This window comes from Pristiophorus japonicus, chromosome 1 (assembly GCF_044704955.1).
Source record: "Pristiophorus japonicus isolate sPriJap1 chromosome 1, sPriJap1.hap1, whole genome shotgun sequence".
Lineage (NCBI taxonomy): Eukaryota > Metazoa > Chordata > Chondrichthyes > Pristiophoridae > Pristiophorus > Pristiophorus japonicus.
This window is the reverse complement of record NC_091977.1, coordinates 238,199,362-238,215,031: the sequence shown is the minus strand read 5'-3', so window position 1 is coordinate 238,215,031 and position 15,670 is coordinate 238,199,362. Positions and strand designations below refer to the sequence as shown.

Genomic DNA, 15,670 nt, shown 5'->3' with positions numbered 1-15,670 from the left:
CTCAAAGTTGTCCATATGTAAAGGCATAGTGTTTCTTCTGCAGGAAAACTGGGCATCTTGCAAAGGCATGCCAACTGAAGAGTAAACCAACTTTCAACACTATAAGTAGAAATCCCCAGAGACTACATAGCATGGAGGAAAAGCAACAGGAAGAGAATGTTTTGGAGATACACGTCATCAGAAGCACAAATGTATCTTACAGCCATTCGCAAAGTATCGTTATCCAAATAGGCGTTGCAGGAACCAAGATACCCATGGAAATCGACACTGGTACATCTGTGAGCTTAGTACCAGAGTCGCTACACCTCGACAAATTGCATGATTTCCCATTGGAGAAATCCAAGGTGGAGTTGCGAGGCTACTCAGAATAGCAACTTCCTATGCTGGGTCATATCACCATACCGGTGAAATACAAGGATCAATTTAAGAGCTTGCCTCTCTTAGTGGTTGCAGGAGACAAGCCTGCCTTACTAGGTAAAAATTGGTTGGGATCACTGAAGCTGGATTGGAATTAGATTTTTCGTGTTGAAACAAGATTTGCATCAAAGGATGATGTCATCAATAAATATCCGAAGGTGTTCTGCGAAACAGACAGTCCAATCCAAGGCTTCAAGGCGAGTGTCAGGGTACAGAAGGACGCTAGATCGGTTTACTGCAAGCCACGTCCCGTACCATATGCACTCAAGGAGAAAGTTGAGCAAGAACTCAAAAGACTGGTGACTGAGAACATTATCTCTAAGAAAGATCTATATAATTGGGCGATACCCATTGTTGTTGTACCTATGTCCAATGGTAAGATAAGATTGTGTGGTGATTATAAAGTAACCGTAAACCAGATTCTAGAGGGTAATCTCCCCAATACTTTGCCAAATTTGTTCACAAAGCTGACAGTTGGTCAGATCTTCTCAAAGTTATATGTCAAAAATGGCTATTTACAACTGGAGCTAGATGAGGAGTCCAAGTCATGCTTGACTATAAATACTCATCTAGGCCTATATCAATTTAATAGGCTACCATTTGGAGTGTCTTCTGCCCCCGCTTTGTTTCAAGGGGTGATGAACCAGATTTTGCAAGGTATTGAAGGGATAGTATGTTATTTAGATGACATACTAAATTCAGCACCAAATAGGCAAATGCATAATAACTTACTGAATTAAGTCCTCAAACGGCTAGAGAAGCACCGAGTATGACTGCCTGCTCACAAGTGTGAATTATTTCAAAACTCAGGGGAATACTTCGGGCACAGCGTAGACATAGATGGTTTACATCCAACCAAGGTAAAGCTGGATGCATTCAGAAATGCACCCACTCCCAAGAATGTCACTGAACTTTGATCATTTTTGGGTCTTTTGAACTATTATGGGAGGCTCCTACCAAATTTGGCTACGTATTACATCCATGAATGAGCTGTTGAAAAAACAGATCCAGTGGAAGTGGTCAGAAGAATGTGACACAGCATTCAAGGAGTGTAAAAGCCAGTTGATAGAGAGCACTATGTTAGTTCACTATGACGTATCTAAAGAGATCAAGCTAGCATGTTACGCCTCTCCATATGATGTTGGGGCAGTGATCACTCATGTACAATGTAGTGGGGAGGAGAAACCAATTGCTTTTGCTTCATGCACTCTCAGCACCAGTGAGCATAATTATGTGCAAATCAAAAGGGAAGCTTTGGCATTAATTTTTGGGGTCAAGAAGTTCCACAAATATTTGTATGGTCATAAGTTTACTATCATTACGGACCATAAGCCTCTGACAGCAATCCTCCATCCAAAATCTCCAGTTCCAACCTTAGCTGCAGCCCGAATGCATATATGTATGACATTGAGTACAGATGATCAGCTGATCACAGTAATGCTGAATCTATGTCTAGATTGCTATGCCCATCACAAGTTACACCCGATAGAGAAGAAGTGTTCTATTTTTCACATATTGATGAACTACCACTCACAGCTTAAGAGATTGGGAGAGCAACCAAATGTGACCCAGTTATGCAAAGGTGCATGATTACATCGCAAATGGCTGGCCAAACCAAGTATCAGAGAAAGATATTCATCCATACTTCGTTCGTAGGAATGAATTATCAGTGGATAAAGATTGTATCATGTGGGGTGAAAGATTGGTTATATCAAATAAATTCAGGTCCACATTATTAGGAGATCTTCATGACCAGCACCTGGAAATGTGTTTCACCAAGAGTTTTGCATGCATTTACTTATGGTGACCAGGTCTAGATAAAGATATAGGGCTAGATTTCCACGGTTTTTACATGCTTAATGCCTATTTAACGTCCATTTTACCGCTGAAATGACATATAACGCCCATATAATCACCCATTTAGCCACAAAAGGGAAACTGACGGGCATTTTTTGGAAACTTATCACTGAGTGTTACATTCCCCATGTTCATAACGGCGGGAAAAAACAATACCGACGCCCACTTTTTTGGGGCGGAATCATCAGAATGGGCAAAATCAACGCCTATAATATCGGCCAGCGGAACTTTCCACACAGAATTAATGCCGAGATTCAATAATACCGCCCACCCATTTTTTTTTATCGTAAAGAGCACATTTGGCAAAATGAACGCCCAGGAGATCGCCCAACGTCACTTTCACCACCTCGCACACATATCGCCCACAACATCGTTCACCCAAAAAAACGCTCGGAAAAAGTGGAACTGTTCTGAACTAAAGCCAGCGGTGTGGCATACATTTTGAAAATCGCAGGTCGCTTCATTCAAAAGGCTGCTTCAACTTCGGGGGAGTTTGCATTGACTCTGGAATTCTTTGGTGAAGTGACCATCTCAACAGACGTATTTTCAGACTCTGGACTCTGGGGTTTTACTCTAGGTGTATTTTAGTGAGGAAATTATTGCTTCTGATCAATCGCTATTATACTTTCATTGCAATGGGGCCAGCCATTTCTCAGCCTGCAGCAGATGCTGTAGAGTGCAGATGGCTCAATGTGTGATGAACATGATTATGTCCCCAATTTAAGACGTGCAAGAATGAGGAGGAGGGCCAGACCATACACATCCCGCATGAACAAGGAAAAGAGGTCTTACCTTGACGTGTCCAACCACACCAGCCTTCGGAGACTGCGCTTCCACAAGGTGGTGATCAATGAAATATGTGAGCTCATCAGTCTACATAAGCAGCATGCCATCAGGACATCAGTGTCGGTCCAGGTTACGGTCACCGCGGCACTGTCTTTCTACATGTCCGATTCTTTTCGGGCCTCCACGATCGAGATTTGCACTCTGTCTCACCATGCAACCCATCGCTGCATTTAACAAGTCACGGAGGCCCTGTACACGTGAAGGATGGACTTTATCAGCTTCCCGATGACCACGGAAGCTCAGACTGACAGGACTGGAGCATTCTACTGCATTGCTAAGTTCCCCAGGGTGCAGGGAGCAATATAGTGCACTCACATCGCCATGCGGCCACCTTCTCAGGACCCGGAGCTTTTTCGAAACAGAAAAGAATTTCACTCCCTGAAGGTCCAACTAGTTGTCGACCACAACCAGATCATAATGGCAGTGAATGCCAAATTTCCGGGCAGCTTCGAGGAGGCTCACATCTTGCGTGAGAACGCTGTCTCTGACATCTTTAAGAGTCAGCCACAAGGACAATGCTGGATGCTTGGTGATAACCGATATGGCCTAGCCACCTGGCTGATGACCCCGCTGCATGACACCCAAACCGAGGTCGAGAAGCGATACAACCAGATCCACAGAAACACACGCAATGTGGTCCACAAAACAATAACTGTGCTTAAGGAGCGCTTCAGATGTCTGGACCACTCAGGAGGAGAGCTACAATACAACCCTGAGTAAGTAGGTAAATTTGTGGTCATGTGTTCTATGCTGCACAACCTGGCTATCAGGAGGGGAGAAGAATTGCCAGAAGGGACTGATGCTCCACCTCAGGAGAGAGAGGAAGAGGACGACGAGGGGCTGGATGCTGACCTCGGGACAGACAATCAGGCTGGCTATGCAACCATGCCCACGACCCCCTCCAGACCGCAGGAAAGGTCCATGGTGGCTACATAGCTGCAAGACTCTGACGTGAGGAGCTGATATCTGAACGATTTGCCTGAAAGAACATTGCTGTGAGTGACAACGCTGACACACTGCTGTGTGTGTACAGCTCAGACATCAATGGTCCCCATCACCTGGGTGCCAGTTAAAGTTTACGTAGATTGAAGTTAAGTTTTATTTAACCCTTTCATGTTAAGGAATCACCAGTGTGTAACGGTCCAGCTTTCTGAGACAATGCACAACAAGGTTATGTTCAATAAGAAACATTTTAAATCCAACATTGATCTGAAATCATAAGTATCACGGGCAAAAACATCCAGCCACAGCCAACACCCACTTTTTCCACCATTGACATCAATCAAATGGTCAACATGTCCAGCAGCACAGGAGGGTGGCCCCCTCCCCCCATACATTACAACAAATTGTAAACACCCAGATGGAGATATAACACTACCATCACCTGTGGACATGCACCTCATTTTCCTTCCCCCCCTTCCCCTTCTTCTCCCCACCTCTACCCCTTCCCCTCCTCGCTCCACGACGCCTGGCTGAGGTGCTCCTCAGCTGGTGCCTCATTGGGGGGATGAAGGGAGAGGCAGTGGTTGCTGAGGGGGCAACATTCTCTGATGCAGAAGCAGGATCATGGTCCTTCCTCTCATCTGTCGTTCGCAGTGGTGGTGTGGAATGTAGGGGTGGAGTGCCGCACTCTTGGACCACTGGGAGGCGTATGCCAGCACTGTTCCTGGCTATTGCATCCAGGGCCTCCGCCATCCAGAATGTACTCAGTCATGGTGGTCAGCTATCGGGATATGCCCCCCAATGCTTCGATGAGCTGGTCACCAATGTCTACAGTTCTCTTGGACAGCTGTACCATCTCTCCGCTCTCATGTGGCGCTCGTGGACCAGACCTGCCACATCCACGAGGCCTCCGTGGGGTCGGCGCCATCCTGGGGGAAAATGGGGTGCTCTGTGGCGAGATGCTTGGGGCCAGTACCTCCAGAGGGGAGGCGGAAATGACCGGAGGAGGACTAGATGGCCTTGGGGTGGAATGGCTTCTGGAGCGTGGCGATGCAGGTTCCTCGAAGTCCGTGAACTCATCCGTAGAGAACAGAACCAGCGGATTGACGGGCGAGAATCGGAGCTCCTCAGCACCAGATGCAAGATCATCCGGAGGGTCGGGTCCCATCTTCTGGCCTCTGTGGTCTGTTTGGGCTATGCTGCTGGCTGAGCTGAAAAACATCAATGAGGTTATTAGAGGAGAAGGGGGTGCTCGGGTCACAAGGTGAGTTCAGCGCTACACACAGCATATGCATGACAAAAGCACCATCACTATCAAAATCATCACAGACATCACATTTCATGACCATCAACACATTTGCATTGCAATGATTTTCATTAAGCCAGCGTTATTTCTAGGACAATTTTAGAAATCATCTATCATATATGATTGTTCAGATTTGAGTGGGTGTGGCATCTATTGACTTTACATTGACTGGTGTAAACTTTACTCACATGGCATCACTTCAGGGTCTGCAGATGCGTCCATAGCTGTCCGGGTGTGCTTCCCCATGAGTGCAAGCACCCGCTCCTCGATGTCAGTGATGTCGCTGATGACTGGTGGCCCCCCACCCGTTCGCCTCTGCACAGACCTCATCGTCGATAGTTTCTTCTGTAAAAGGTGACAGGACAAAATGCATGTGATCATTGTGTGGTAACATTGCTCGGTACTGTCATAGAGACTGATACAACACATAACCGACAGATGTAATCATGATTATTATGATAATTATCATTCTTTATCTAAAGACGTACACCATGACCGCAGGCTTTGAGTAAAACATTCCCGGTAAAAGTGAAAGACCTCACATCTGCTGATAGTCACTCATGACTGCTACAAACCATTGATATAAATATATAAGTACATGTAAATCAATGTTATACTTACTCTTGCGGATCCCACAAGGTCGTTCCATCGTTTGCGGCATTGGTTGCCCTCATGCACCTCGTTGGTCGCCGACGAGACCACCTTGGCTATCTCTGTCCACATCTTCTGGTAAGCCTTTGGGATGGGCTTCCCATGCCTTCCCTGGGTTAAATCACCCCAGCGTAACTCAACCTCCTGCAGGAGGGAGGCATTTGCCTTGTCCGAGAACCTCCTCACTCTTTTGCCCCCTCCAATGCACTGCTTTCCCATCTCACTGGTCTCTCCAGCCTCAGTCTCCACAGCATGCTGTGATGCCTCCTCCTCGGCCTCCACTCTAGGCCAAATTTGTGCAAATATGTGGCTGGTAACAGCTAAATTTTATTTCCCTATTTGCTCGAAAGCTCTAAACTCTCCCTCCTTCCTCCCAAAACAGCCATACCACAGCCACACACTCCTTCAGTCCTCCTCAGCACCCTCTCTCTCTGTCTCCTCTTCTGTGCATGTCATGATGATCCTTGACCTCATGAATCACGGGAATCGAGTGTTGCCATGCCGTTGCTAAGGATGGCGACACTTTGCAGCAGATCACCGAGATTTAACTCTGCCGCCCATTTCATATCGCTCGAGGTAATGACCAATTTCAAAAATGGAGACTAGGTGCTTTGAGATTGGGCGAGAAGCCATTTTTACCGCCCACGCTGGAAATAATGTCCATTTTTGGGCGATATTCACAAAAGTGTAAAATCTAGCCAATAGAGTAGTCCGACATGTCAAATCGGTAAGCAAGAAACCACAATCAGTACCATTACAGCCAGGGAAATGGCCTCCTAGGGTGTGGCAAAGGTTACATATGGAGTTTGTTGAGCTAGAAGGACAGCAATTGTTCATTGTGATTGATATCCATTTGAACTGGATAGAGGTGTTTCCAATGCAGAAAATAACAACAAGTAAAACAGTTGACCATTTGCGAAGATTATTTTCTTCATATGGTCTCCCAGAAAAAAATTGTGCCTGATAATGGGCCACAATTTTGTTCAGAAGAATTTGCACAGTTCATGAGCAAAAATGGTGTGAAACGTACCAAGGTTCCACCGTACCATCCTGCTTCAAATGGTGCAGCAGAGGGCACAGTACAATTTGTAAAATGTTCCCTCATCAAACAAATGTTGGATCCAAATCTAAATAAACAGCTTTTATCGTTGAACCACATATTAGCTAATTTTGAATTACTATTATTAACACTCCTCATACAACTATTGGTAGAACACCAGCATTGTTCTTTCTCATATGACAGCCATGAACTAGGTTCTCCTTGTTAATGCCAAACTTGGCACAGTCAGTAGAAGAGAAATAATTAAGACAGAAAGAGAATCATGATAGAGGTAGAGTAAGAGAGAGAAGTGTGAAAATAAATCAGAAGGTGAGATTGAAGAACCATCATCATAAATTGTTAAAGTGGTTACCAGGAAGAATGGTGAAGATATGTGGTCCTCGCACATATTTGGTCAATATGTTTGATCATGGACAGGTTAGATTTGTTCACATTGATTATATTTTACCTGCAAATGTGGAATGATTTGATGATTTCTGACTCATCAGATAGTCTTGTTACAAGTAGAGTACCAATAGCAAATCCTACATCAGATGTACTCGAAGCAAGTCCATGAGAAAGTCAGAATTTAAATCTGAGTCCAAGTCAGGCAGACAAGCATCCTAAAGTTGTAGAGAGTCAAAATGTAGATCAAGGGTTACCCTTGGAAGAAAATTTTCCTCGGGCTCAGCCTAGAATGAGTCTAAGTTCGACACCATGTTTGGAAGGTTTTGTTCAAGAGAGAAGGTATCCTCTTCGAAACAGAAAATGTTTGATTTGTAAATATGATAAAATAAGTCCATATCTTTTGTCATGTATATCCAGGCAAGTTATGTATGATGATTGTTTGTTATAATTACTTCTTCATTAAGAAGGGAGAATTGTAATATATAGCTCCATCTAGTGGACTACTGTTCCACCTAGTGTACTACTGTAATAATGCAGCCATTGCTGCATATAAGAAAAAGGTCAGGTCACCTGACAAGTTCCTGTGTTAAGAACCATCTTGGAGTTCCTGTGTTGTGATGTCATAGAGAAGATACCACAGTTACCTGCATAAACTTGAGGTCATCCAAAACTCAGCTGCTCTCATCCTAACTCGTACCAGGTCCTGCTCACTCATAACCCCTGTGCTCGCTGACCTAAATTGGCTGCCAGTTAAGCAACGCCTCAATTTCAAAATTCTTATCCTTGTTTTCAAATCTCTCCATAGCCTCATCCCTCCCTATCTATGTAACCTCCTCCAGCCCCACAACCCCCCAAGATATCTGTGCTCCTCTAATTCTGCCTCTTGATCATCCATGATTATAATCGCTTAACCATTGGTGGCCATGCTTTCGGATGCTCGGCCCTAAACTCTGGAATTCTGTGCGTAATCCTCTCCTTCTCTCCATCATTCTTTCTTCCTTTAAGACACTTCTTAAAACCTACCTCTTTGACCAAGCTTTTAGTTATCTGACCTAATTTCTGTTTATGTGGCTCGGTGTCAAATTTTTGTCATACATTGTGAAGCGCCTTGGGACGTTTTATTATGCTAAAGGTGCAATATAAAAACAAGTTGTTGTTGTTGTTCTTAGATCTTTGGCATCCAGTTCTGCTCGAATTGAGGATGTTTGCTCTGGTGTAAATGTTTGTTGGTCAATCACTCTTCTAATCCAATGTTTTTTTCTGATTGATTTTGCTGTAACTTTGTAACAATTTTTGCAGTCCTTCAGCAAGCCTAGTTTTGTCTCACGCATCTTACCTCTCTCAAAAAAAACAATATGTTTCCACAAACATTGATAATAAAGAGAGGGTTGTTAAGATTAAAAAATAAAAAGTCGATGTTTATCAAAATGAAAATCGGTATCTGCTCTCGTGAAAGGGAAACAAGTTTTGCATATGTTGCAATACCATTAAAGGTGCAGTGAGTAAATTATCCATTTTAGCATCAAACCTCTCAAATTGTATGGACAGTTGCCTTGGCCCTAAGCTCTGGAATTCTCTCCCTAAATCTCTCTGCCTGTCTACCTCTCTCTCCTCCTTTAAGTTGTTCCTCAAAACCTATCTGTTTGACCGAGCTTTTGGCCACTTGTGCTAATATCTCTTTATGTAGCTCAGTGTCAAATTTTTGTCTAGTAACACGCCTGTGAATTGCTTTGGGACATTTTTACTCTGTTGACGGTGCTATATAAATGCAACTTGCTTTTGTGCATTAGGTGTCTTCCAACAACAACTTACATTAGCATTATTAGATAAAATTTGACACCAAGCGACATAAGGAGATATTAGGAAAGGGGACCAAAGCTTGGTCAAATACATAGGTTTTAAGGAGGAGAGAGAGGTAGAGAGATGGAGAGGTTTACGGAAGGAATTTCAGAGCTTAGGATCGAGGCATATGAAGGCATGGCCGCCAGTGGTGGAGCAATTAAAATCGCAGATGGCAAAAAGGCCAGAATTGGAGCAGTGCATAGATCATGGAGGGTTATAGGGTTGGAGGAGGTTACAGCTAGAGAGCGGCGAGGCCTTGAAGGGATTTCAAAGTTTACAGTTCATTGTGAGATTGATTGAGGTCATTCTCTTCCACATTACTATACTCACAAACTGAAACCTATGCTCATGTCAGATTTTTAAAGGACATGAGCTCCTTATTCCAAATGCTGAGCGAACCTGATATTGTCGTTTTTGGTGTATGAGTACTCGGTGAAATAGTGAAGTTGTTCAGTAGTGTGGAACAAACTGATGTTGTAATGAATATGAACCCCATTGGTAAATCTCAAATATATAATATGATAGAGGTAAAAGAACATTGTATTTCATTTTGAAAGAATAAATGATGGGTATTAGTATGCTTGAGGCTTAATTCAATCTCATTCTAATAGTCTTTAATATGTGGGTGTTCAATGATGTTAGCATTTAAAAATATCTACGTTGCACCCTCAACATGCAACGATTCCTTAATAATCATACGAACCTTGTTGCTAATTTAACCATAGCCTATATTAATGCTCTTAGTCAGGAGGCTAAAATGTTTAAGTGAATGCATACTTCACCACAAAAGAGGGCTCAATTTCAATAAACACTTTGTCGTACAAATCTAAAGAAAACATTTGGAGTACGGACGCATGGATTATGCTGTGCTGTTTTGATAACCATACAGAGTTGTAGGAATTAATTATGATCTTCAGGCCTCCCACATTGGGTGTTAGAGTGGGGTTCGTAGACTAGAATCTACTGCAACAGAAACACACAGATGATCTTTCTTTAACTAATACCCAGAATAAATATGAAACATAACTAGACCTGTCCTGGAGTCTTCAAGTGCTTGGTGGCCAAACCCATGATCACTTGATGGTTTTTGAATCTTTAGACGTCTTCTTTCCTTTAGACTAGGACACGGTTCATCTTCTTCCAGTTTTCTCAATCTCCTTGTTAAGTACAGTTCCACAGCTGCTGCAAGTCTCTTGCTCTCTCATCTAAGTGGTCAGCCTTCGCATGTGCGAGCCTAAGAATCAATGTCAGCGGTTCAGTTCAATTAAAGCCTCGCAGGCATGCCCCATCCTGCCCTCACCTCATCACATTTTCCAAACAAGCAGCAACCATTTGACAACATGAAGAAAGACTTGCATTTCTATAGCGTCTTTCACGACCTCAGGACATACCAAAGCGCTTTACAACTAATGAAGTACTTTTGAAGTGTAGTCACTGTTGTAATGTAGCTAACGCGGCAGCCAACTTGCGCACAGTAAGCTTCTGTAATGGGCAACGTGATAATGACAAAATAGTCTGTTTTTAGTGATGTTGATTGAGGGTGAAATATTGGCCAGGACACCAGGGATAACTCCTGTTATATATGTAAACTTGTATTTACTCTGTACAGCCACCAGGGGGCTCATCCCCTGGAGTCCCAAGGGATCCCATAGTCCCTTGGGAGCACAGGTATTTAAGGAGGCTTCACAGGTTGGAGAGGCACTCTGGAGACCTGCAATAAAAGACTGAGGTCACACTTTACTTTGAGCTCAGTGTTCAGTCTGACTCTTTCTCCTTACACAACTGGTGACGAGATACCGTTAGCAAACCCAAAGATGCAGAGAACAGTGGGCACCCTGGAGAAATTCTCAGAGGGAGATGATTGGGAAACTTTTGTGGAGTGATTCGACCAATACTTCATGGCCAATGAGTTAGATGGGGAAGAGAGCGCTGCAAAACCAAGGACAATCCTCCTCGCCATCTGTGGGGCACCAACATATGGCCTTATGAAGAATCTGCTCAATCCAGCGAAACCCACGGAGAAATCATATGACGATTTGTGCACACTAGTCTGAGAGCATTTGAACCCAAAGGAAAGCGTTCTGATGGCGAGGTATCGGTTCTACATATATAAAAGGTCTGAAGGCCAGGAAGTGGCGAGTTATGTCGCCGAGCAAAGACGCCTTGCAGGACATTGCGAATTTGAAGGACATTTGGAGCACATGCTCAGAGACTTTTTCATACTTGGCATTGGCCACGAAACCATACTTCGCAAACTTTTGACTGTGGAGACTCCAATCTTGAGTAAGGCCATAGCGATAATCCAGGCATTCATTGCCACCAGTGACAATACGAAGCAAATCTCTCAGCACACAAGTGCTGCTACAAGTACTGTGAACAAGGTGATGTTGTTTTCAAATCGTAACATACAGGGCAGGTCACACATACCGGCAGCTACACATCCGCAGATGTCTAAGAGTCCACCATCAAGGGTGATGAATGCAAGGCCATTAACACCTTGTTGGTGCTTTGGGGGTGATCATCGTTTTCATTCATGCCGATTCAAAGAGTAGTTTGCAAGGTATGTTGAACAATGGGACACCTCCAATGAGTGTGCAGGCAAGCTGCAAAGCCTGTTAAAGCTGCAAACCACCATGTTGCAGAGGAGGACAGATCCAGGGAGTATCACGATGAACCAGAGACTCAGATCGAGGAAGCGGAGGTGCACGGGGTGCACACATTCACCACGAATTGTCCCCCGATAATGCTGAATGATGAACTAAATGGAGTTCCAGTGTCAATGGAGCTGGACACGGGCGCGAGCCAGTCCATCATGGGCAAAAAGACGTTCGAAAGGTTTTGGTGCAACAAGGCCTCAAGGCCAGTCTTAACTCCAGTTCGCACAAAACTAAGAACTTACACAAAGGAACTGATTCTTGTAATTGGCAGTGCTACCGTAAAGGTCTCCTACGATGGAGCGGTGCACAATCTACCATTCTGGGTTTTACCGGGCGATGGTCCCACGCTGCTCGGCATGAGCTGGCTGGGAAAGATACGCTGGAACTGGGACAACGTCTGAGCGCTATCGCCTGCTGATGACACTTCGTGTCCAGGTCTTAAACAAATTTCCTTCGCTGTTCGAACCAGGCATCGGGAAATTCCAAGGAGCAAAAGTGCAGATCCACCTAATTCCGGGGGTACGACCCATCGATCACAAGGCGAGAGCAGTACTGTACATGATGAGAGAAACGGTAGAGATCGAGCTGGACCGGCTGCAAAGAGAGGGCATAATTTCACCGATCGAGTTCAACGAGTGGGCTAGTCCTATCGTCCCAATCCTCAAGGGAGACAGCACCGTCAGAATCTGTGGCGATCACATCGTAACTATCAATCGTTTCTCCCTGCAGGACCAATACACACTTCCAAAAGCCGATGACTTCTTTGCAACGTTGGCGGGGAATGACGTTCACGAAGCTGGATCTGACTTCAGCCTGCATGACACAGGAATTGGAGGAATCATCGAAGGCCCTCACCTGCATCAACACGCAGGTCTTTTTGTTTATGACAGATTCCCGTTTGGAATCAGATCGGCGGCGGCGATATTCCAGAGAAACATGGAAAGCTTACTGAAGTCGGTCCCGCACACTGTGGTCTTCCAGGACGAAATCTTGGTCACAGGTCGGAACACAGTCGAGCACCTGCAGAACCAGAGGAGGTTCTTAGTCGACTCAGCCGTGTGGGGCTCAGGTTAAAACGCTCGAAGTGCATTTTCCTGGTGCCGGAAGTGGAGTTCCTGGGAAGGAGGATTGCGGCGGACGGCATCAGGCCCAGCAACACGAAGACAGAGACAATCGAGAACGCACCGAGGCTACAGAACGTGACGGAGCTGCGTTCATTTCTGGGACTCCTGAACTACTTTGGTAACTTCTTACTGGGTCTCAGCACACTATTAGAACCACTGCATGTCTTATTACGAAAAGGGGGCGAATGGGTTTGGGGCAAAAGACAAGAAAATGCCTTCGTAAAAGCGAGAAAATTGTTATGCTCAAACAAATTGTTGTGTTTTATGATCCATGTAAGTGTTTGGTACTAGCATGTGATGCGTCGTCATATGGCGTCGGAAGTGTATTGCAACAAGCTAATGATTTCGGGAAACTGTAACCGATTGCTTATGCATCCAGGAGTCTGTCTAAGGCTGAGAGAGCCTACAGCATGATTGAGAAAGAAGCATTAGCCTGTGTCTATGGGATAAAGAAAATGCATCAATACCTGTTTGGGCTAAAATTCGAATTGGAAACTGACCACAAGCCACTTATATCCGTGTTCTCCGAGAGTAAAGGGATAAATACCAACGCATCGGCCCGCATCCAGAGATGGGCGCTCACGTTGTCCAATTACAACTACGCCATCCGCCACAGGCCAGGCAAGGAAACTGCACAGATGGTCTCAGTAGGCTGCCATTGCCCACCACGGGGTGGAAATGGCGCAGCCCGCAGATTTCGCCATGGTTTTGGAAGCATTTGCGAGTGAGCAATCACCTGTCACTGCCCGGCAGATCAAAACCTGGACAAGCCAGGACCCTTTATTATCTCTAGTCTAAAGCTGTGTGCTTCATGGGATCTGGTCCAGTGTCCCAGTGGAAATAAAGGAAAAGATAAAGCCGTTCCAGCGGCGCAAAGCTGAAATGTCTATACAGGCAGACTGCCTTCTGTGGGGCAATCGAGTAGTGGTCCCCAAGAAGGGCAGAGACACCTTCATCAATGACCTCCACAGTACCTACCCAGGTATCGTAATGATGACAGCGATAGCCAGATCCCATGTGTGGTTGCCCGGTATCGATGCAGACTTAGAGTCCTGCGTTCACAGATGTAATACATGCTCGCAGTTAAGCAATGTACCCAGGGAGGCGCCGCTATGTTTATGGTCTTGGCCCTCCAAACCGTGGTCTAGGGTACACGTCAACTATGCAGGCCAGTTCTCGCGTAAAATGTTCCTTGTGGTTGTAGACGCGTACTCCAAGTGGATTGAATGTGAGATAATGTCGGCTAGCAAGTCCTGAAAGCCTGCGGGCCATATTTGCCACACACGGCCTACCAATGCCCTGGTGAGCAACAACGGGTCATGTTTTACCAGTGCTGAATTCAAAGAATTCATTACCCGTAATGGGATCAAACATGTCACATCTTCCCCGTTTAAACCAGTGTCCAATGGCCAGGCAGAGAGAGCAGTACAAACCATCAAGCAAGGCTTGAAGAGGGTAACTGAAGGCTCACTGCAGACTTGCCTATCCTGAGTCCTGCTTAGCTACCACACAAGACCCCACTCACTCACTGGGATCCCACCTGCTGAACTGCTCATGAAAAGAGCACTGAAGACAAGGCTCTCGTTAGTTCACCCTGATCTACATGAACAGGTAGAGGGCAGGCGGCTTCAACAAAGTGCATACCATGATAGCGCAAATGTGTCACACGAGATTGAAATCAATGATCCTGTATTTGTATTAAATTATGGACAAGGTCCCAAGTGGCTTCCTGGCACTGTCGTGGCCAAAGACGGGAGCAGGGTGTTTCAGGCCAAACTTTGAAATGGACTCATTCACCGGAAACACTTCTATCAAATTGAACTCAGATTTACGAACTATCCTGAGCAACCCACCTTGGGCCCTACCTTTTTGGATCCCTCAACAAACACACCAGTGGCAACCGGCACCACGGCTGACCACAATGCAGAACCCATTGTCCACAGCAGCCCAGCAGAGCCCAACACACCAGACAGCCCAGCAAGGCCAGCTGCACAGCAGCCCAGCGAGGACCCAACAAATGATTCAACAACACCAGCTTTCACACCGAGACAATCAACAAGCGCAAGAAGCGCTCCAGTTCGACGCACATTGTAAATAATTACGCAATTGACTTTGGCGGGAAATGTTATTATATATGTAAACTTGTATTTACTCTGTACAGCCACCAGAAAGTTCATCCCCTGGAGTCCCAAGGGATCCCATAATCTGTTGGGAGCACAGATATTTAAGGAGGCTTCACAGGTTGGGGAGGCACTCTGGAGACCTGCAATAAAAGACTGAGGTCACACTTTGCTCCGAGCTCACAGTGTTCAGTCGGACTCTTTCTCCATACACAACAACTCCCTTGTTTTCCTTCGAAATAGTTACATGGGATCTTTTGCATGCACCTGAGAGAGCAGAAGGACCAGTGGTTTTTAACAGCTCATCCAAAAGACGGCACCTCTAACAGCGCAGCAGTCCCACGTATAATTCTGAGGCAAACGCAACCACTTCTAAAGCAGCCCTAGCTGAGACAAGCTAATTCAGCACAGACCGAGGATTCATAGAAACAGAGAAACATAGAAAATAGGTGCAGGAGTAG

The 15,670-nt window shown here is 45.2% G+C and overlaps 1 long non-coding RNA gene across 1 annotated transcript in view; it reads right to left on the bottom strand.

Moving 5' to 3' along the window:
- LOC139243930 (uncharacterized) overlaps positions 1-15,670 on the bottom strand; it is a 50,074-nt gene that overhangs the window by 26,651 nt on the left and 7,753 nt on the right. The window contains exon 2 of the long non-coding RNA XR_011589811.1: positions 10,341-10,542. This is a non-coding gene — a long non-coding RNA (uncharacterized lncRNA). The remainder of the gene's footprint in view (positions 1-10,340; positions 10,543-15,670) is intronic.